Source organism: Neolamprologus brichardi, chromosome 2, assembly GCF_056152115.1.
Source record: "Neolamprologus brichardi isolate AB-2024 chromosome 2, ASM5615211v1, whole genome shotgun sequence".
NCBI classification, from domain to species: Eukaryota; Metazoa; Chordata; class Actinopteri; order Cichliformes; family Cichlidae; genus Neolamprologus; species Neolamprologus brichardi.
This window is the reverse complement of record NC_142105.1, coordinates 34,058,336-34,080,720: the sequence shown is the minus strand read 5'-3', so window position 1 is coordinate 34,080,720 and position 22,385 is coordinate 34,058,336.

Below are 22,385 nucleotides of genomic sequence, written 5' to 3'. Positions count from 1 at the left end.
TGTATTGTTCTATTACATTAAATTTCAGTGAATGTATGTGTGGGAAGTTTTTTATACTTTAGCGTGACGCTCAAGCTGTTTTTAAGTGTAGGGTAATTTTGCTAACTTAAGAACAAAACAAGCCAAAAACACACAGTAAACAACATTTAAAGTAATTTGTTGCTATTGTTCTTTCCCCTGTTTCTATATAAATATTTACAATAATATCTTTAAGTATAGCTTTTGGCCTCAATAACATGTTGTTGTAATGTTCTGACAGCCGTAATCAACATGTAGAGTTAAAATCAGAAATCTGCTGTAAACAAGGTGTTTTAGAACGGAGTCAAAATCATAGCTTGTCATCCACCCTTTTGTATTGAATTTTACATTCTTAGAGTGTCTTCTGGCCTTGAATTATACAGAAATTGTGCAAATATGTAGTTTAATGTCATGGAAGCGACTGAACTGGAATTGTACGGATGTATTCTCATCTGCTTTCCAGGCTTGTGTAAAATCTGAAGCCACCAAAAAGCTCTCATGTTACAAAAGCTTTCTTTTTACAGAACAGATATTACGTGCACACCAAGAATAAAATAATAAAAAGTAAGACAAGTGACAGATTTCACATTAAAGTCACAAAAGCAGCTTATTAATGCATCAAAGGACTGTAAAAGCAGTAAGTCCTAAGGACTACACTTGACTCCATTTGATCAGAATATTATTTGTCTGAGTTTCTTTCACTGTTCAGTTTGACGATTTACTGAACCTTTGAATTCTGAATATTGGTTAAATGAAAAATATATTTAGAAACTATGTATAAAAAAATAACTATGTAATCAGAAAGTTTGAGCCTTTTTCTCAACATACATACAATATTAGACCATCTTTAGTCTAGCCTTGTCATGGTCGTAATGGCCCAAATATCCATCAATAACTACAGTGCTGGCACATCTACACATGATTTTTTGCATCAAATGTCTGAACCTTTAGTTCCTCTCACACTAAGCTGCATTACTATTACAACAAAACATCAGTAGGGTAGCACCAGCCTGTCTTGTGAACTTCTACTCCCTGCTCATGTTCAACACTGCTGTTTGAATAATCCAACATTTGGATGTTTTGGTTTTTATGGAGAGGCAAGAGTACAGTGCTGTAAAGGTGCTCAGGTTTTATAAAACACACAAAATGAGTAAGTGCATTATGGCATCCATCCATTCTCGTCTGCTTATCCTTATAAGGGGCGCGGGGGGGCTGGAGCTTTTCCCAGCTACCATAGGGCGAGAGGTGGGGTGCACAGATGCACAGACCGGGACTGATCAGACAGAGAAACAGACAACCATTCACACTAACAGTCATACCTACATGTATGGGCAAACCCAACCCAACTCATTGCATGTCTGTTATCTAAGAGAATATCAATCTAAATTTAAACACCAGCTCTGTGTACATGTATTTCCTCTTTTGTTAGCAGCAGCTTCCACTGAGAAGCAAACCCCACTGGATGGATTGTGAAGGTCAGCTTTAAATAAAATGAATGTAGTCACACAACCAGGGAGAAAATCAGAAGTTCCTCACAACTGCAGCTCATGCTGCTCCCTCCAATAATGCCCCCTTCCTATGTGCAGCATCAAAGTTCAACTTTTGTGTGAAATCCCTGTGAGATGGAGCCGGTGTAAACACCATATAATCTACCATATTCCCACAGGAAGAAGACTAACCGATATGCTTTAACCACATTATAGTCCACAACAACCCTAATGGCAGCACTCTACACATGTTTTTGTTGTTCATTCTCTCTGCATGGGCTCACAGTGATATTAGATTATATTAACATGTTCTCTACTCAAGGATATACTAAATGTTTGGCTCGAAGCACAGGTTTGTAATAGAGAAACTGTCAGGTGTGATAAATGAATGATGGCATCTGTCAGTTAATTTAATACTGCTTATGTGGCATAAAAACACATGTATTAATAAACTCATTTATCTTAATCATAACCTTTCCTTAGCCTAGAACTTGATCTAGTAGCTGTACCTTAGAGAAAGTCAGTGAAGAGTAAACAAAAAGCACAATTTTTCACGACTGTTTATTTAGCCTCACCCTGTGGATCCTGATAACAGCCCCAGTGAAACTATTTGGACCACAGCAAAACAAAGAAGAAATCATAACAACAACAAAACGAAAAAAAGAAAACAGGTCATGACTTACAAAGCCGGGGGACGCTACGTCTTCTCAGGCCTCCGGGGGCCTGCAGAGTGATCCATAACCAGGTTACCACCAGGAGCAGGGAATCTCAGCTCCTCAGCTGCAAACCCTTCATTCCCAAACAGTGATATTGCCAACAGAGCAAGAGCCCTTTATCTTCAACTCTTATTTTCACTTTTTATTATGCTGCCTCTTTTCCCCATAGCCATTGTTACGAGACGCACACTTACTGCAGAACTGTTAGCAAAACTGAGCTTACGTTTCCTCATTTAAAAGGGAAATTTTTCCAAAGCTGACAAATCTCTTCACACTGCGATATCTCACTTTGAATTCAGTTTTGCTTTAATTTAGCTTTAGCAGCACCATTATCCTGTGGCCACTGAAAACTCAAAACAAAGCAGATATCCAGCAGTTTCTCTCTCAGTCCCCAAATCTCTCTGTATTTCTGACATCCCATCATGACAGCCCCTCCCTCCTATAGGCTATCCAACAATGTCTTGCTCATTGATCAGAGAGAGAGTCGGTGCAGTGTGGAGGTAAATGGCTGTCACAAGGAATGACAGACCTTAACTCAACCATGGTTGCTCCTGAGGCCACTCAGGCTCCACTTATGGTGATGGATGCAAGGATGTGGCCCATCACATTCTTGAGAGGGGAATAGTTTGCTTCATTGCTGGAGGAGTGAAGAAACATTAACATAAAACATCAGTTTTAGAAATCAATTCATCTTCTTTTTACAGACGTGAACTGATGACACGGTCAAATTAAACATAACACGGCTTTAAAGTCAACCTTCAGTTCAAATTCTGTTTTCAGTGATGTGCAGAAAATGAGCAGAGAATAAATTTCCCAAGTGATTCATCATTTAAGCAATTTTTCAAGCAAATATTCAAAGTACATCACTGGTTCCAGATTTTAAATTTGAAAATGTGATGTGCTTCTTTCTAAATCAACTGTATGTCATGAGGTTTTGAACAGCTGAACACACACAAACACACACAAACACACACTTCTCTAATTCAAAACCACATCTACTTCAGTATTATATGTCCAAAAGGTTGTGGCACTTGCAAAAGACCAGACATTTTATTGCTACCAATGTCAGTATGGTCCAACTATTTATTACTTTCCTGACTAATTTCCTGATTTTCTGTTTGGGGTGGGGGGCAGCAGGCAAACACAGGTGTCCAAAGACTTGCATGTGACACATAAATGCAAAAGCACTGCAACTGTGGCAATGTACAACTGCAGAAAGCCATTATTCATTTATTACAGTACATAATAAGTGTGAACAGTGTGAAAAAGTAGCTGTTTGGAGGACATTTCTACAACAACAACAACAACAACAAACTTTATTTATAGAGCACATTTAAAAACCAGCGGTATACCAAAGTGCTTAACATAAGAGACAGAGAAGTAACGCGAGTATTATAAGGCCTTAGCAAAGTATCAAATATACTCACAGGTCAATGCCACTAATACACAGGGGTAATATAAAATGCATATCAAAATAAAAACACAATAAAAGCACAATTCTACCAGCAATTTCTGTACAAAGCAAACTGAATCTCCACTTGCTATATTAATATAATAAAAGAATAATATTAATACAAAGAAACAAATCTTATTATTTAAATTTACATTTGAATTAGAATGAATTTACTAAGCTTGAACTACAAAGAGAAAAAAACAAACAGTGATGAATTGTTGCTAAGACATTGAGAGCAGACCACATATTTCCAAAAATATGATAAAAACATTAAATGATCATTAAAATTCTTGTTAGTAGCATCAATTGATGAGGATTCTCAAAGCAAATATGTCTGTGTGGACATAAAACACTAAATAAGCGGTGCAATAAGGAACTGAGCCAAACTGAAGTTGAGGTAGGTGAAACTAATCGGTGAGATGACAGAAGGATGTAAAGCTAAATACAAAGTACAAGATCCAAAAGCCTATCAAAACAGGAAGTAACTAACTCAACATAACAAATGAACATCTAACACAGACAGACTTAACATGGAACACGGGACAGCAGGGATCAACTGAAAAGAAGCAAAAACAAAGCAAAACTAAAACTAAGGCGGCCCGAGAATATAACACAAGCAAACTAACCAGGAGATATGAAGACTACAAAGGTCAAAATGCCATAAACAATAAACTAACTAAGAGTCAAACAGAAAATGTTAAATAACAGCGTTTCAAAGACCGTGACACATGTTGGCTAGTCGATGTGGGACCCATAAAAACGTTGCCCTTCTGGGTCCCTGTGAGGGTTTTCTGTGGGGGAACCACAGTTGGCTTGCCCTGAGAAAATGGTTTGAACTATGCAGGAAACAAAAATGATTCAAGGGTTGTGTCACGGAGGGCATCTCCTGCAAAAATCAATTATGTGGTAACATTTTGTGAATCAGGCAATAGCTAAAAATAGCTTATTTTTTTCCTCTTTTTTGAGCAACATTCTGGTCCAAACTCCAAACTGGTGTCAGTAAAGGGAACATGTGGGGCAGGTGTGTAACCTAATGTAGGCCATGTGGGCACAGTGTCCTCACATAGCCCCTATGGAGGCATGTTTGCTGTGCTTCACTGTTACTAAGTTTTATTGTGATTTTTATGTCATAATGCAACATCTGTCAGTATTAAGTCAACTAACAGTTTACAGCATGTGAGCAGTATGGCTGACCAAACTGCACAGCTGTGTGCACAGAGATCCTCCCCTCACTTGCATAATCTCAGCATTTGGCTGGCGCCGCACTCGGGTACTGGGGGAACCAATCAAATTAAGAGCACTGATCGAGTACTGGCAGTGAGAGAGAGATGAAGTAAGATGTGACGGGGCTGAATGAAACCTCAAATGATTATTGACAAGAATGCACTTGACATGTATTCAGATTTATTTATTTTTACCTTAATTCAACTGATATAGGCTTAGCTCATTTAGCTCAGTGAAGTCCAAGAATCTTCATCCCAGAACAAGAAATTAAAAATGCATCAATTTGATTTACTATTCTTTATCTTTTCATTGATAATCCCAAGAGGTTAATGAGTAAAAGCACAAAGATAGCAGATTTATTACATTTCTCTGTGATGAATAAGAGTTGGCCAGTTTGATGCTATCTTGCAGGATATTCTTTACATAGATTATTATGAAAGTTGACTGAGTAACCCACAAAGAGGGAAGGATTTGAGATCCTCCAGCCATGCATGCATATCAGATCTGTGGCTGGAGAGTATGATAAAGTTGTTTATCCCTATCCAAGCCAAATCAAATGATTTTTCAACACTCGGTTCATGCTTCCCTATTGCTGACAGGATTAAAAAAAACAGGAAATGAAAAAACAAGGGATAAACAACATTAGAAAGTCAAATGAGAACGATGCATTTCATTACGAAATGAAGTAAACTAATCCTGTAATGAAGTTTGTGAGGGACAGAAACTTTCATGCAGTATGGAGCAACTATAAACATAACTTTTCCTATAGGAAGATGTATGTACACCACAAAACTTGTCTTTAAGAACTAACTTAATGAAAGTTAAAGGAAAGACAGTGACTGGACTTCCTTGCCAAGTTCCTTTGATTTGAGCTGGATGACTGAGAACCTACACAAATGACTCACTTGATACTAACACACTTTAAATGCATTCTCCATATCAAAAATATACACTGCCATGAAAAATGGAAAATAAAGTTTTAATGTCAGACCAAAATACCCTCAGTAAATACACTGATGCTGTTTTAAATAATGGTTTAGTAATTGTGGTGAACAGTGGTGAACCTTCCCAGGCCTTCCACCCAGGCTGTCCTACCAAAATGATTCCAAGAGCACATCAACACCACATGCACCCTGTCACAAAGAACCCAGAACAACATCTAAAGAACTGCAGGCCTTATTCGCCTCGCTTAGGATCTGCGTTCATAGGTAAGCAGTAAGATATAGACTGGGCAAAAATGGCATCCATGGAAGAGTTTCAAGGCTTCTAATAGTCGCCAAAAAAAAAAACCCATCTTGATGATCCACTGTCATGGGCTGGGTCATGTGACCCTGTGTTTGAGTTTTATGTATGTTTGTATCCATTTTGGATCGAGTTAATTTCTTAGTTGTTTCTGTCACCTCCCTGTACTCAGTCTCCCTGATTCGTGCGTCTCCTGTCATGTTTCATGTCTGTGTGGTTATGTTAAGTTCATGTCATGATTTACCTTCATGTCTCTGGGTTTCCTGTTTTATTTTGAAAGAGTCTGGTGTTCTTTGTTCACTGCATTCAGGTTTACTCTCCCCTGTAATTATGTTTCATTCTAGTCAGCTGTGTCCTCATGTGTCTCCACTTCCCCTGATCACCTCATGTGTGTATTTAGTCCTCAGTCTTGCTGTGTTCAGCGTCGTCTGTGTTCTCACCTCCATGTTTTCACGGTCAGTGCAGTGATCATCATCATCATCGTCTCTGAGTCTTCTTAGTTTGTCACAGTATTAGTTTCCCCAGTTTAGTTATAGTCTAGTTTAGTCACCTATCCCTGCTTTGTTTGTTCACTTTGTCTTCAGCCATAATAAAGGCTCGCTTTCTGTTAAGTTCACTCCCGTCTACTCACTTGTGTATGCACCTGGGTCCATCACACACACCACCGCACAGCCTGTCTTCGCAGACCGTGACATCCACAATACTTTTAAGAAACAGCCTGTGGCCTAACAAGAGAAAAGTTGAACTTTTTGGAAAATTCTTTCCCGTTACATCCGGCTTAAAGGTAACGCAGCAGGACAATAATCAGAAATGCACTGTCCAACTCCCAGTTGCTCAAAAAAAAAAGACTTAATAAGGCCACGCATGCTTGCAAACTGCTTGGAATGGTGACTTCAAATGATTCTGAAGAGGAGAGTGGGCCATAATTCCTCCACAGCAATGTAAACAACTCACTGGCAGTTATCACAAATGCTTAATTGCAGCTTTTGCTGCTAAGTGTGCCACAACCAGTGATTAGGGTTAGCAGGGCAGTTACACTTTCATACAAGGCTGTGTGGCTTTAGAGGGCTTTTTCCCTTGATAAATAAAATCATCATTTAAAAACAGAATTTTGCATTTACTCAACTCATCTTTGTCAAATATTAAAATGTATTTGATGGTCTGAAATATGTGAGTATGACAAATACTTAAAGAACTAAGAAGTTGGGAAAGGGGCAAAAACTTTTGCGCAGAACCGTCTCACCTGCCACGTTTTTAGCATTACCTATTCAACTGCTCGTTAAGCAAATATCTAATCAGCCAATCACAGGGCACCAACCTGCAAAAGTTCAACCTGAGCATCAGAATGTGGAAGGAAGGTGATTTTAAGTCTCAAATCAAATCAAATCACTTTTATTGTCACATCACATGTGCAGGTATGCTGGTACAATACATGCGAGTGAAATTCTTGTGTGCGAGCTTCACAAGCAACAGAGTTGTGCAAAAATACAATAACATAAAACAAGCAAAATATAAGAATGGCTAAATCTGAGACTAATAAACATATGTACAATATATAATAGTAGATGCATCACTGCATTAGTCTTTGAACATAGCACAGTTATGTTCCAGACGACCTGGTCTACTCAGCTGTTCCCACACAGCTAACTCAAGGTTTTACACTAAAACATCCAGTTCGTGGCATTTCTCTGGGTGAAAATTCTGACTTCAGAGGCTACAATTTGCATGTGCTCACCAAAAATGGACAATAGATGATTTGAAAAGCCTTGCCTGATTTGATGAATCTTGATTTCTGCTTCAACATTCAGATGGTAGGGTCAAAAGTTGCCATAAACAAGATGAAAGCATGCATTCATCCTGCCTTGCATAGACAGTTCAGACTGCTGTTGGTGGTGTAAGGGTGAGGGGGATATTTTCTTGTTTTGGTGCGAGCCAAATGCGAGCCTTTATGACCACAGTGTGCCCATTGTCTGATGCCCGAATCCAACAGGAAAAGGCGCCTTTTAACATAATTTTCTTGAAAATGACAATGACTGAATCCAGTATATCCAAATGGAAAGCAGGTTTTCAATACCAATAGTCCAGAAAATAAACCAAATAAAGAAAAAGGTGAGTCAGGACAAACACCACAAACCACTAAGAATGTGACGTACAGCTTCATGGACAACACAACAAGGGACAAAGGAAGGCAGAGATAATATATACAGGAGATAATAAGAGAAGTGGAAATGGGTGGGGAACACAGCTGAAGACAACATCGTGAGACAAGAGGAAATAAACCTCTGACAAATTAAAAGCAAGATGCAAATAATCTGGAATTAGATAACCTGACACGGAGAACGTAGGAAGACAAAATACAACCCAGAGACAAGATAGAAGGAAGAGAATGAAAACACAAAAGGAACAAACTAAACAACATGAAGAGGAACACAATAAGCATGAAGAGCATCATAAAATAAACAAGTAACTAACCTAAAGCAACAACTTTACAAATAGAAAACTAAGAACTAACTCAACCCAAAGACTGAGGATCATGGTCAAAACCAGAAGGAATCAAGAACTGACAAAAAATGCAAAAACCTAGGGTCAAAGATCCGAGGACAATGACACCTTGGGAAAGAAATAGACAGCAGATTTCCATCGTGCATGCATGGCTAACAAATCTGCTGTGTGATAAATATGGACCAAATCTTTTGGTCCAGCACCTTGTTGAATCTGTGCCACAAATAACCTTCGAGCCCCAAACCCGAACTGTCAGCTGATGCTGTGATGTCACGGAGAAACTCTGTTCTTTGTCTTGTGTTTTGAGATTAAACAGTCCCACCTTAATAAAAGTTGGTAACAAAATTTAAACAAATGTGCTGTTATGACTTCTACATTAAAGCCTCTGGTGACATTAATGTTCTCTGTTTTATCACATTGCAACAAACTAGATTTGATTTGTAAGAATCATATCATAATAAGTGCTCCTGCTTTGGAGAGAGGAAGCCTCTGTACTTCTGAATAGCTTTTTTGACCTTGTCTGACCCAAATATGTTTGTTTTTTATATAACTCATAAATATATTTTTTTTGAAGAAGAAGAAGAAGAAAAGCAAATGTCTGTGAAGGTTCTCAGTCAGTGTAGCAAGGAATGCCCAGACCTCTACATTGGAGATGTATGGCACAACATAAAAGAGCCACCTCCATGGGACAAGACTCGTCAGTCCATCTGCTTTTAAAGGTCAAAGGTCACTCTTTAGAGGATGCCAATGTGCACATTTTGGACAGAGAGGACAGATGGTTTCAAACAGGAGTGAAAGAAGCATCTATGCCCCCTGTGAACAACCATCTTTGAGCAGAGGCGGTGGTTTACGACACCAACTGTCTGCCATCTATAATCCAGTTCTGAGATCCCTTCCTAGATGCCTTAATGCCCATTCACATCCTGCATCCTGGGCCATCTGACCTCAGGAAATCACATGATAGGGTGGGGTGAGGTTTCACAATGAGCTCACCCGAAACCCTGGCTGATTGGGACCCACACCCACTTTCACACCTTGGCTTGTGTGATTAGGGGGTCCATTGTCCCTCTTGAGGGGAAACTCCCAGGGCTAAAATCTGGGACTCTCCACCATTTGACTCTAGAACTGAAAAAGCTTCTTTGATGAGAGGTGAAACATCTTCAAGCAACTTAAAGAAGTCCAGACGCTTTTCTTTGCAAGCTCCTAAGAAATGAAATTCCTGAAGAAATAGAATAGCCTTTATTGTCTTTGTACAAAGTACAACGAAATTGGAGTGCCACTCCCTTGGTGCAAAATGCAAAATAAATATAAATGTAAAATATAAAAAGTACAATAAAACAACCGTAGTACTAAGAAAGTATTATGGTATGGCTGCAGTGACTGATTAAATAAACTTTACCATTAAAATGATAAATTGAAGAATTGAGTTGATGCAAAACTGCTTGCTTTTATGTGCAAGTTCCAATATTCCACAGTGGATGGCCAGTTGCTCAGATTTATCTAAAATAAATCATGCCGAGTTTAATAAATAAGTAAATAGTCAATACTATTAAATTACTATACTTTAAATGCTGCTCAGTACCATTGAGAACTCCCAGAGAACGATAATACAACAGCATACTATGTGTGTCAAGATCCAATAAAATATGCTGCTGAGGGTAACCTGGTTGTTTCTTCCGTCTTCATTATTATGCCTATAGATCAAACCAAGACTGAAAGGTTTGAAGGGAATTTTTTGGTGTGACAGTACAAAGAAAATAGTAGCATCTAATGTGTTTTCACTGGATGAGTACACGTATCGCGTGTCATCTTTGTATTGAGATGACTTCTCGTCTGTTGGTAAATTGGAGAGAAATGTATGCAGGATGTGCTCAAGGATTTTTCAAAGACTTGAACAGAGCAAAATCAAGACAGCATTTTCTTTTATGTTCACTGAGCTGCATAGTTTCACACTCCTGGCTGGAGGAAGCACTCCTCCTGAACCCGAGCTGTCCCTGTGCTCCACTCCCAACGTCTGCTTGGCGCTTTGCCTAATATCACTGCAACGTCTTCTAAGCAGGGAAACAGTTTGCCCAGCACCTGAGCAACACATGTTATCCATTTTTTTTAATCGCCTTTCAAGTTCGTTGAAAATCATTTGCCCCTTGTGTCATTTGTATCATGTATATTTATACGTGGCTAATCTGCAGCACGAGTACTGCCAAGAGAGATAAAAACGGATCCGGATTGTTCTTGAAAATGTGATGCTGCCAAAGTTATGCTCTGATGCTTTGCGTTATTGTAGCATATTTCATATTTACCATAAAGACGTAAAGAAAACATCTAGAAAGGGACTAGCAATCCTTTGTGGCAGGTACTATTCTCCTGTGACAGATGTTTCAGCAATGGTGATTGCTGTATATTTGAAGGCAGTGGAGTGGTTGTGTCGGTTTATGTTGTACTCTGGCAGATTACAGACCATTTACAAACAATGGCAGGTAGGTGAAATGATATAAAAAGCCTTTCAAAGTGAATAGTTGGAAAAATGCTCGGGCAACAGATGGCCATGATTTTCTCTGTCTGAAATCGTGCTTTTGGTTCAAGGTGACATTCTGTATTTATCAGGAGGCACCAATGTCTCCTTGAAAAATGATTGTGAATTACTGTCCCTTCACCCTAGAACTACAAAGAGGTCAGAGATAAACATGTCAGACATTCCCGCAAGAGGAGAAGAAGTAGGTAAATGGTATATCCATCACACTGGAACGTGTGATTCTTAAACACCATTGATGTAATTACAGAAATAAATGAGGCATCAGCTTTTGGAGGAAGGATGATGTTGATTTCTCAGTCTGCACAGCCATTTTCCAGAAATGGAAATTGCATATTTCCAGCTGGTCTCTGTGGCAGTTATACATATATCAGAGCAACGCTGCATATGAAATGGATTAAAGTAAAAGAACCTGGTGTACGAATTAATTAAGTCTTTAATTTAGTTTGTTAGAGAAACAGGGAAAGTCATGTATTAACTGCCCCAGAATGATGTAGCTTAAGCTAGAGTTTGCCTTCGAGTATGAGCTGCCAGTTTCATAGGAGGCAAAATGAGCGAATCTCCTGTGGCTTCAAATAGAGCTGTGCACATCACGGATAAAGGAATACATCCACAACTAGCTAAATTACTTTATTTGCCAATTATGTTAGAGCTGATCCACTATGTAGGGTTTTTTTTTTAACTACAAAAACTGCTTAGTACTTACAACAAAGGATTCCCTGAAGAGAGGCAGATATCAAGTAAATTAAACTCTCTGTATTCTGAAATGACTTGTCTGTCTGTCCGAGCATCAATTATTCAGTGATGTAAGAAGTGCTCGCCATATCAATATCACAGAAATACAGAACCTTACAAGTAAAAGTCCAGAGGCGAAAACGTCACTTGACATACTTTTATCTGCTAATTATGACGCAGTTGCTCCCAACCTTCTGGGTTACTTGAGGAAACCCTTCACCATTCCTCTGTGACCCCCATGTTTAAATAACTGCAGGTTTTGGCTGTGCCCTTATGCACAAAAGGATGCCACAGCAGGTAGTGCTGCATGTTTTATTTGGTAGATTTTTAAACCAGGAGCCCTTCCTGATGCAGTCCCAAAGGGATTTGTGTCTCCGTCTCCTCCTGGGAATTTAAACTGCTCAGCTTTACAGCACGGTTACAGCCTTTACTCCTGAAGACAAATGTGCAAGGAGAGAATTTATAACTCAGCCATTTATTTTGTATTGAAGTCATGTTGATGAAGTGCATGGCAGCTTTGGCATATCGATGCTGACACACACAGCCACAGCTGCTATTCGTATGCAGGTGTTACTTGAGTAAATTTGAATTTTCTGATAAATAAAAACTTGCAGGATGCTCAAAAACTATTTCCTGCAGTTTTAGTAAATGTTTCTGAGAAGTATTATATTTTTACCTAGATTTGCACCAAACATTCCCCGTCTGTTTCAGGTCTCTCCACCTACACGGTTGAAGGAGCGGCAAACTTTTCAGGTAAGTTCTTAAAGATATCTTGACACTATCGCCATTTTCCTGGGAATAAGCTTTCACATGTAGCACAGAGCAGGACTTGATAAGTTTGGTTTAGGTGAGCAAGCTGCCAGGATAGTGTGTTATATGGAGCTTTTCTGATCTTACTGAGAACTCAAAGGGCTTTAGAGCCACACATTTACATAGTGCTTTATCTACCTCATATCCCTGGCCAATTTAAAATCACCAATTAACCTGACATGCATGTCTGTGGAATGTGGGAGGACGCCACATAGCCCACACAGAAAGGCCCCAGAAACCAGAAGATTTGTAGTCTCATGCTGTGAGGCAGCAGTGCTGCACCACAATGCCACCCACACACTTGCTACCTGCAGTATTCATATATGGGTGCTATACAGCATGATACAGGGCTGGCAGGTCTGATAGGACTGCAGCAGACATTCTGTAGGTAAGGAAACGTTCAGGGTTTCAGTTGATATCTGAAAATAGCATATGAGTACTAACACTATCCAAAAAGTAGAAGAGGATTTAATGAAGAAAAAATGGCCCCTAGTTAGTGTGAAGTTGTTGTAGTCAGGAAACTGAGAGAAAAATAAGTGGTGTTTCATGAAGTTGAGCATGGGTAAAGACATCATTTATAGTTTGGGTCATCTGAAAATGGGGATGGCAGAAGGAAGTTTTATTTTAAGCACCGGTTTGCTCGAACCACACAAAGGCAAAAGTGTCCAACAGTCACAGGCATAAGAAACTGGAATTGTCTCAGTGATCATCTCAAGTGTTGTACAAATGTTTCTCAATTTAAAATCTGCTATAAGAATAAAATGATAAACCAATATGAAGAAGTTGAAAATAATAGAATTGTAGAAAAATGATCCTTTTAGTTTGAGATTTAGTGGTATTGCTCATTGTTGAGTATATTGTTCTGTTTGCTTTGTTTTGTTATGTGCAGAAAATTGTCAGAGTGTAATTTTGGTTGCCTACTTGTATTATCACAGATAGGGGGCAGGTGTCAATAAGAATTTATTCTTCTTCCTGCTCCTTTTCATGCATGGAAACAGTGTTACTTTAATTGAAAGGAAGGTTGTGTATGGGAATGAATTACTGCTGTACCATGTGTGAAACAAAAAAATAAAATAAAAAAAATCTGTTTTATCTGTTGTTTTTTTCACAAAATATAAAATCTTAATTTGAAAAATGATTTAAAAATAAACTCCTGCGATAGATCTGGTGGATATGGTGGATCCTGTATAAATACAGAGGCCTTGAACAGTAAAGTGTATATAATGGAAGAACTTAATAAAAGTACATTTACCAGCACCTATGAGGCCAGAGATTCAGTGTGCTGTGTATGTGAGAGCTTAATGAAGTCACCGTGAAAGTGTTGAATGAGCTGAATTTAAACTCCTGTATTGATCATTTGATGCTGACGGCCAGGTGGGATTTGGCTGGCTTGACAGGAACATGTAACTGAATTCAAACGCTAAGTAGATCAGAGCGCCTATTTTTCTGTATGTTTTAAAACCTAAGACTCTCTATTTTTACACAAAATGAGCAGGAAAAGAGATTTAAAATCACCCACTGGGTGAGCAGAATATGCTTCATGGCCTTTACTGGTCGTGCAGAAATATACAGCCGAACGGGGCTCTCTTTCAATGTTCGTGTTTTCTCTAAAGAAAGGCAGTCATAAATAATCTTAATGGTTTCCAGCCCAAATTCAATTACCTCTGTCACCCAATAGAAATGAATAAAAGCCAGTATGTGCTCTTATTCTATTTGCATGTCCCTGAGGGATGACGTTTACATTCCTTCAATTTTCAGACAAGGGTTTTCTCTCTGTGGCTTTCTTAGTCAGAAAATTCATTTAATCAAATGCTAATTTGACATAATACCTAACAGATGTAGGAGACCTCCTGTGGCTTTTATAGATAGCACTGTTAGTTAAAAGCACAAGCAGATTGAACTGAATGGATCGAAAGTGGAGCTGTAATAAATCAAAGTAATTCCTGCCAGAACATTTCCACTTCCCTCAGAAATGAGGAAAAATCTTTACCATCTCAAAGAACATCAGAATAACCATTTTCTCAGTCGAGACGCACAAATTTGACCCAGCACACTCAAAATTTACTCATCAGCCGATCATTTCCGAAAACCCATCTAACTAATAATTAAGTTAAGGAAAATCGGTTTTCAAATGTCACTGAGATTCCACCCATATCTTGATAATGATGATCCCAACACCCTTCGGAGGCGCTATCGCTATGACCATTTATTCATAAAAGATATCGTAGTTTTAGATGTTTTCCATGAATGTTGTCCACATGAAATAAAGTTCTTGCTATAGTTTCACAGAGCTTTAAATCACAGTTTCAGCTTCTCTCTCTCAGATTTGTCTTCTGCTGTGCTTCTGTATTTAGCAGGAAATGTGTGTTGCCCACATGCCCAAAGTGCTTTGCAAAGTAAACAGTGTAGTCCACTGCACTCTCCAGGCTAATACGCAGGGTTCAATACTCTGGCATTTTGAAGGCAAAGAAAAACTCTTCAGGAAGAGTTGTCTCCTTAAATAAAGCTATTGGACACATCCAAACCTTGCTCCACCTACCAGTGCCACTCACCTCCAACCATTATACTAATTACAGTCAGTAGCTGGCTAAGAAGTGAAAGATTCCTGGTTTGATTCCAGGAATCTCTTTGGGGTTGGTAGAAAAATCTTCCAAACATGCAGAGCTGCCTGCTGTGGCGTGCACTAAAGGAGCAGCTGAAAGTAGCTGAAGCTGACAATGAAGCCTGAACAAGTTTATTTTATTTTGAAAATGTTTCAGATACTTTATGCTCAATTTCCTGCTCTTCTTATCTGTTCAAAACACACACACACACACACACACACTCAACATGTGTCTGTGGGGTTGTTGAGTAGCTAGCCAGCATCTGGTGGAAAAGCTCATCTTGAGTGGATGCGATTAACTCCACCGCCCCATCAGATGCCAAGTGTGTTCTCAGGGTCAGTATGCTAAGCTCACCTGTGTTTATGCCATGGTCTCCAGCAATCTGTTTCCATCTCGCCTTTTTTTAACCTCACCTGATACGCAGATTCTGCTTCTCCCGGTTGCTTCTTGTTTTTGTTTGCCTGCCAGGTTGACAGGTCTGTGAAGTATTGTCTTTTGTGCCATGCTTATAGGTCCTTGTGATGCTTATTAGCCTTATATCTTAGATGACAAGATTAACGCTTGTGCCTGCAGCAGCAGAAAAACTAATTAATTTCATACATCTGAAACCAGACATGGTAAAATGGCCAATTATGGCCTATTTTGAATTACTCACCATTCCTTCGTGTTTTTATGCGAAGCAAACTGACTACTTCCTGTAAATTCATATGTCACGGTTCTGGGTCAGTTTGACCCAGTATTTTTATGTTTTGGTTTATTTTTGAATGATGGATTGTTCTTTATGTTTCTCTGGTGCTTTGTTGGGTTTTATGATGAATCTGCGTTTCAAGTTACTTTGGTGTGTTTGATTGTTTCCTGATTCTGATGATTATGATGATGTTCTATGTTCCAGCTTATTCTGGTTTATTTTTAGTTCTGCCCGTGTTAAGGCTGTGTTTCTTAGTCTGCGTCCTTGTGTCTTATTTCCTGTTTTATTGTGAAAGTCTATGTCTGTGTGCAGCTTTGCTCCCCCTGTCTCGTTAGTCCAATTTCTCCCAGCTGTGTCTCCCTCCTGATGCCCATTCCCTGATTACCACCCTGTGTATATTAGCCCTGTGTGTTCAGTTATCAGTGTCATTGGTCAGTTCATGTTTTCGTTTATCACCAGCAATAAAGCTAAGGTTCTCAGTTTCAATTCAGTCTCAGAGTCTTGCATTGGGATCCTCCTCTCCATCCGCCTGCACACAGAGCCCTGACAATATATGATGTGCATACAGTAAAGCCATAAATCATCTGATCTAACTCTGGTATTAGCAGGCAAAGCATTACATAGGTGGTATTTAACTGCTACCAGACTTTGTGCTAATAGTAAGAGAGGAGACGGCATTACACCTTCTTTGGCCTCCTGTGAGATTTAAAATAATTCTTCTTGTTTTTCAAAGCATTAACGAGTCTGACTTCAGCCTGACTCCTCTAAAATCTACGAACTCCCTACAAGCGCGACTGCTACTTGAGACCCTGCTAATGGTTAACAACTCTTGACTTATTACTAAAGGTGGTATCTGAGCTCTTCAGTTGAGCCTCTCTCAGGCAGACAGTGGTCTTGAGGTTTTTTTTAATTTCTCATTTTTCTTAAAACTCATCTTATTTTAAGTAGTTTTTTAATTTGATAATTTGCCTTTTAACTACTTCTGCTCTGTATCTTTGTTTCTGAACGGTGTTGACAGGGCCCAAAAGTGCCATATCTAAAGGCTAACATGTTTTCATTAAATCCACCAGCCTCTGTTGAATAAAGATCACAAGGCAAATCATTCTTTCTTAAGTTTATGCTACTTATCTTTTCTTCCTTTTACTCCCTTTCAGTTTCAGCGTGGCCCTCTTGTTCGCCCTTTCCCACTCTCAATCCTGTGTCTTTGTCCTTCATGAATTATCATCATTAATTCTCATTATTTCCCATCATCTGTTCTATGACTCCTCTCCGTACCTTCTCGTTCAATGTGATTAGTAGGTGATCATTTAGACCTTGGAGATTGAAGCAATTCTCTAGCCCATCAAAGCTACACCTCATTAAACGAGCTTCCAGTAAAAATCCAGGCATTTACCAGTCCGAGTGATGTAATGCACTGGTGAAAGCAAAAGACACGGCGCCTAGGTGTTTTATGTTCCAGGAACCTTGTTTTGAGGTCGCTTATTTTGTAAGAGTGAAAGGGAAGAGATTGGTGCTTAGTCAGTGGCAGCATTCTGTAAATTGGATTAAATCCACATGGAGGCCAGTCGGTCTCAAGAGGGTTTCTCCCCAGCCTGAATACCATGCAGAGTGCAAAATAAAAGCTCTTAACCTCTCTTTATCTCTGAATCCCTGTCAACAGCCAGGGCCTCAGCCCATCACCTGAGCTTGCTTAAACATAAACAAGATCAATAGACGAATGAGGGCAGGCTAAATTATTTGTTTTCATCTCAGGGGAGTCCCAGTTCCCATTAAAATGCGACAAGGACCCCGTTCTGCAACACAACATGTCCATGACAGTGAGTGGGCATTGTAATACACTTTGGCAGCTGTGTAATGCAGCTAGCTGGTCATGATATCTGGCACCAAATGTGCCATCTGTGCAGATAAGCATCACATGCATTGGCTCATACACAACATTAAAGCAAGGCTGACAGATCCGGTGTTTGCTGACACCAAGGATGGGGCTGAGAGTGAAAACACGGCATTAAAATCAGGAGAGGATGATTGTGTTTAAAGAGTAATTCTGGCTCATTACGGCTCATGGTGCCGATTCGCCAATTCGGCAGTAACAGGTCACTTGCTGAGATCTGGCTACAGAGCAGCTTACGTTAAAGGTAAGGACCAAGCTTTCCACTTTCCTTCTCTAAAAAGGGCTTTTGAAATGTTATGGGTACAGCAACTGTTTCCCATGATGGCAAAAGGTGTTCCTGCTGCAAATGTGGTTGCCAGGGTTTTAATAGTTTTGCAATTTTCATTAGTTTTTATTTTTATTTAGTTTTGACTTCAGATTTTCAATTTTATATCAGTTTTAATTAGTTTTTACCAATTGTTTGCTAGTTTAGTTTTTATTTCTTTTTGAAAATCCTTAGTTTCAGTTTAGTTTTGATTAGTTTCAGTTATAGTTTTAGTTGTGTTTGCAATAATTAAGTGTAACAAAATCCCAGTTTCATCATATCAGTCATTCTGCTCATCCTTGGGTATGTTGCTATTCCAGCTACCATACTGCACCCTGGACAGGTCGCCTGTCTGTCGCAGGGCTAACACACAGAGACAGACAACTCACATTCCCACCTCTGGGTTCTTTAAATAAATAAATAAAGGCAGATGAACAACCATTGATACCAGGCAACTATAAAATAATATAATAAATAATAAAGACTATTAACTCTTGCAGCACCGGGTGTTCGTAATTTTGGTTCAAGTGAATTGATAAACTTTTTGAAGGTAATTGACTCACACAGTTGTGTAGATATCCCCGTCCTGTTGTCTCGGGATGCATCACGCTGCCTTGCCTGGGGTTAGCTTCTGTTTTCTGGGGATGAGGGTTGAGTGTGCTCCCTTACCTTCTCAAGCTAAGCTAGGTTAGCCTTCTTGTGTGAGCTTTTCAAGTGCACTTTAAGGTTTGTGGGATTTTTTCCCTTTAGAAATGTCCCTCATAATTTGTCTGTTTCCACTACAAGACACTTGCTTTATCCAAAACACAGTCATATTCAAAGTAATCCCAAATTGGACTCTGGCTCCCGACTTTTCCTGACATGATTCTGCGCGTGGACGGAGCAGCGACACAGACGACTCGACTAACGTGCTGCCACCTGCTGGCATAATGAGACACAGCAAGAAAAAAATCTGGAAACTAAACTTCATTTTCACCCTTGACTCTTGTATGACACGCACACATCAATGAAAACTAAACACATTTTTGCTATAAATTCAGTTAATTTTAGTTCGTTTTGTGAACACTCATTCCAGTTTGAGTTAGTTTTCCTTTTTTTGTTTTTATTTTTATTTCCGTTAACGAAAATGTTTTTTCACTTCTAGTTTTTGTTATTTCGTTAGTTTTCATTAACGATAATAACCTTGGTGGTTGCAGCTACGCAGTAAAGGAGTGAGCAGAGATGGTGCCAGTCTAAGTACAACACCATATGAAGAGAGATGTAGACTGCAAAGCTTAATTGTCGGGGCTTGGGACCCTCCTTTCCCATCATTTCCTAAGCACACTGCATAAAAGGGAAACAATGTGCAATGTTACCAAGCATGGGCATAATCAGGCTAACTGAGAGATGTTTCTCTCTGGGGGGGATTAAAGACCGTCTACAGATAGATGACTTAATATGCTGTACAGATTCAGGAGGCTTTGTGTCACAGCTTCCTGCCTTTCCGATGTGTTTCTGCTGATTTTCTGCTCTATGTTTTTCTTGTTTTTCTGTCTTTGTGTCTTTTTATGTTTGCTGAATCCCAGTTTTCACCCTTAGGCCTAAGCACTAAACCTGCAAAGACTTGATTGGCATCACTTGGTAAGTGACTGCATGCAGAAGGCTGGGAGATCACATATAAATAGGAATGGGACTTTGTAACACATCTCATGATGTTAACTTAACAGTGCCGTTTTATGAGGGCATCAAAAATCCAACAGCTCTCATGATATTGGAGGAATTATTTAAATGAAGCCAACCAAGCATGTTTAAAACCTAACAGAGATTTTTTGGAATACACAATGTTATCAGTGGTGATAAAAATGACACCCGGAGCTGTAGAAAATAAGAGCCGAGTAATACAAAAGCGTAACTATTGTGAACATGAGCTCATTTAAACCCACATCATGTCATTGCTTATGACTGTGCATGTTCAGTCTTTGATAATTATGCATCAGACACACTCCAGGTTCATTACCATCACCATTCTCCTCCCGTAACATTTAAGTGTCAGTCACAACTGATAGAGAAAACCACCGAGGCATCCAAATCCAACCGTTCCTACAACTCAGTGCCCTGACCTCCACCTCTCACTCTCACCAATTAGGAGGGTGTGGTTAGCAGCCCTGAACTTGACACTTCCCGTCTCTCTGCTTTAATTATGTCTGAGTCTCTAAAGGCCACGAAGAGGACAGGGTCCAATTAGTCAACAGAGACAGAGGGCGATGAATGACATCATGCGCACACATGCCAGAATCCATCAGAGAGAGCCACGTGGGCACTTCAGCTGTTAGTAGTGAACAAAAAAGGTCTATGGTGGGGAAAGAGGGGTGAAGGATGGGAGGGGATATGCTGATGAAAACGCGATGAGAGCTATGAGGTTAAATGCAGCTAAAAATATGGATACTCATGAATTTGTATGTGCCCTAATCACTCTCAAGAATTTCTCTCAAGAAATCTGATTCCCTCTTTATCATTACATGTTTGATCTTTATTGCAACCCCGTCTCTCACCAACCGTCTCCTCTATGCCTCCATTTCCCCCCCCCTCTCGCAGCCTCCCTTAATCTCTGCCGTGCCCACGCATCCCGAGCCCGTTATTGTTCTGCTGAATGTCACACACAGATTCACCCTGAGCGAAATGTTAACGTTCTTAACAACCTGTAATTTTCCACTCACTTTTGTAAACCTGTAGTTTTGGAGGAATGAAATAAAGGCATGCTCAGCTTCTGCTCTCACATTTTGATCTCTGGACTTCTGGCCTTCAAACAAAACACCAGACTGCATTTATTTGCATAGCTATCTTCACCAAAATGAAAAGGACTTTCGTTTTTGTGTGATATGAGCCACAGAGGAAAGGTGTGTGTATACTTCTTTTATAGTTAATTATCTGGTGCTACAGGCTGTTATACTTTGATAAAACCGCAGCTCGTATTAGATTGACAGCCAAAAACACCCGAGTGAAGCAGCTACTCCTTAATGTCTGAACAGGACTACTGATTAAAGTCTTCCAGGGTAGTGCAGAAAAAATGGTTGAAAGTTGAAACTCCTGGGGTTTACTCAGATTAGAGGAAGCTCTTCTCATATGTGAGGAAAGCCCTCTTCGCAGGGACAATGACACCGTTATCAGGTGTGAAGTAGAGCTGTCGCCAGCAAAAATCCTCTTTGTGCTTTAAAATCAGGACAACCCTCTTGTCATTGAGGAACTTGGCACTGGTGTGGTGGGTCCCAGCGTTTCAAACGCTACATAGGGGAAAAACAAAAGCACACACTGCTCTTCTCTCTCTCTTAAACCCATCTACACAACATATGGACCCCAGAGGTCCCATTTATCTACACTGCCACAAGTTCAAGGATTTTGAGACAAGTGGTTAATAAGAGTCGCTGTTTTATTCTTAACCACAAAGAAAAGAAAAACAAAAGATTTTTTTAAGTGTTTCATCTGCTACACCGGTAAGTACGACCTTAGTCCTCAGTCTGGTGAAGGTTTTCTTGGACCAGAGACAGTTTCAAAGCTCAAAGGGAGCAATGAGTCTTTAATATTCACACTTAAACTAAAAGAAATGACCAGATGTACGTTACCAGAGGCAGACTGAAAGAGCAGTGCAAGAACAGTCCTGGAGGTGTTTTATTGATGAGAATTATTAGATATCTCATGTTATTATAATGTGCATCATTCACTCACGGCTAACATACTGCAGCACCCAAAGGAGAGTCTCGCACCATTTTAAGCCTGCTTGTTTTCATGAGCAGAGAAATCGTGTTTTCTTTTAAAATCACAGAAACAGCAGAGAGGTTTTTTTTTTTGCATGAATGAAAGCTGTCAACGAAAGTTCAACAGCCAAAAAAAAGATTGCGACATCTCATCACAAGAGCGTTTTCAGAAAAAGGAGTTTAGTTGTCTTTGCAGAGATGTTGCCCATCAATCATGTGGGGAAATAATGTAACGGGATTTATGAGTGACATCTGCTTTTTTAGGGGTTTTGTTGCTTGTTTTTTTCTGTGGCAGATTTCAATTTGTCTTTTCTTGATTTTTGATAAAGATGTATGTAAACGCAGGCCATTTACCATTTATGTGCATTAAGGTTTAAAGAATATGACCGTTGTTTGTGATTATTCAAGTAGTGAGTGAGACTCACGGATAAAAATGTTGGTCCAGATTTAA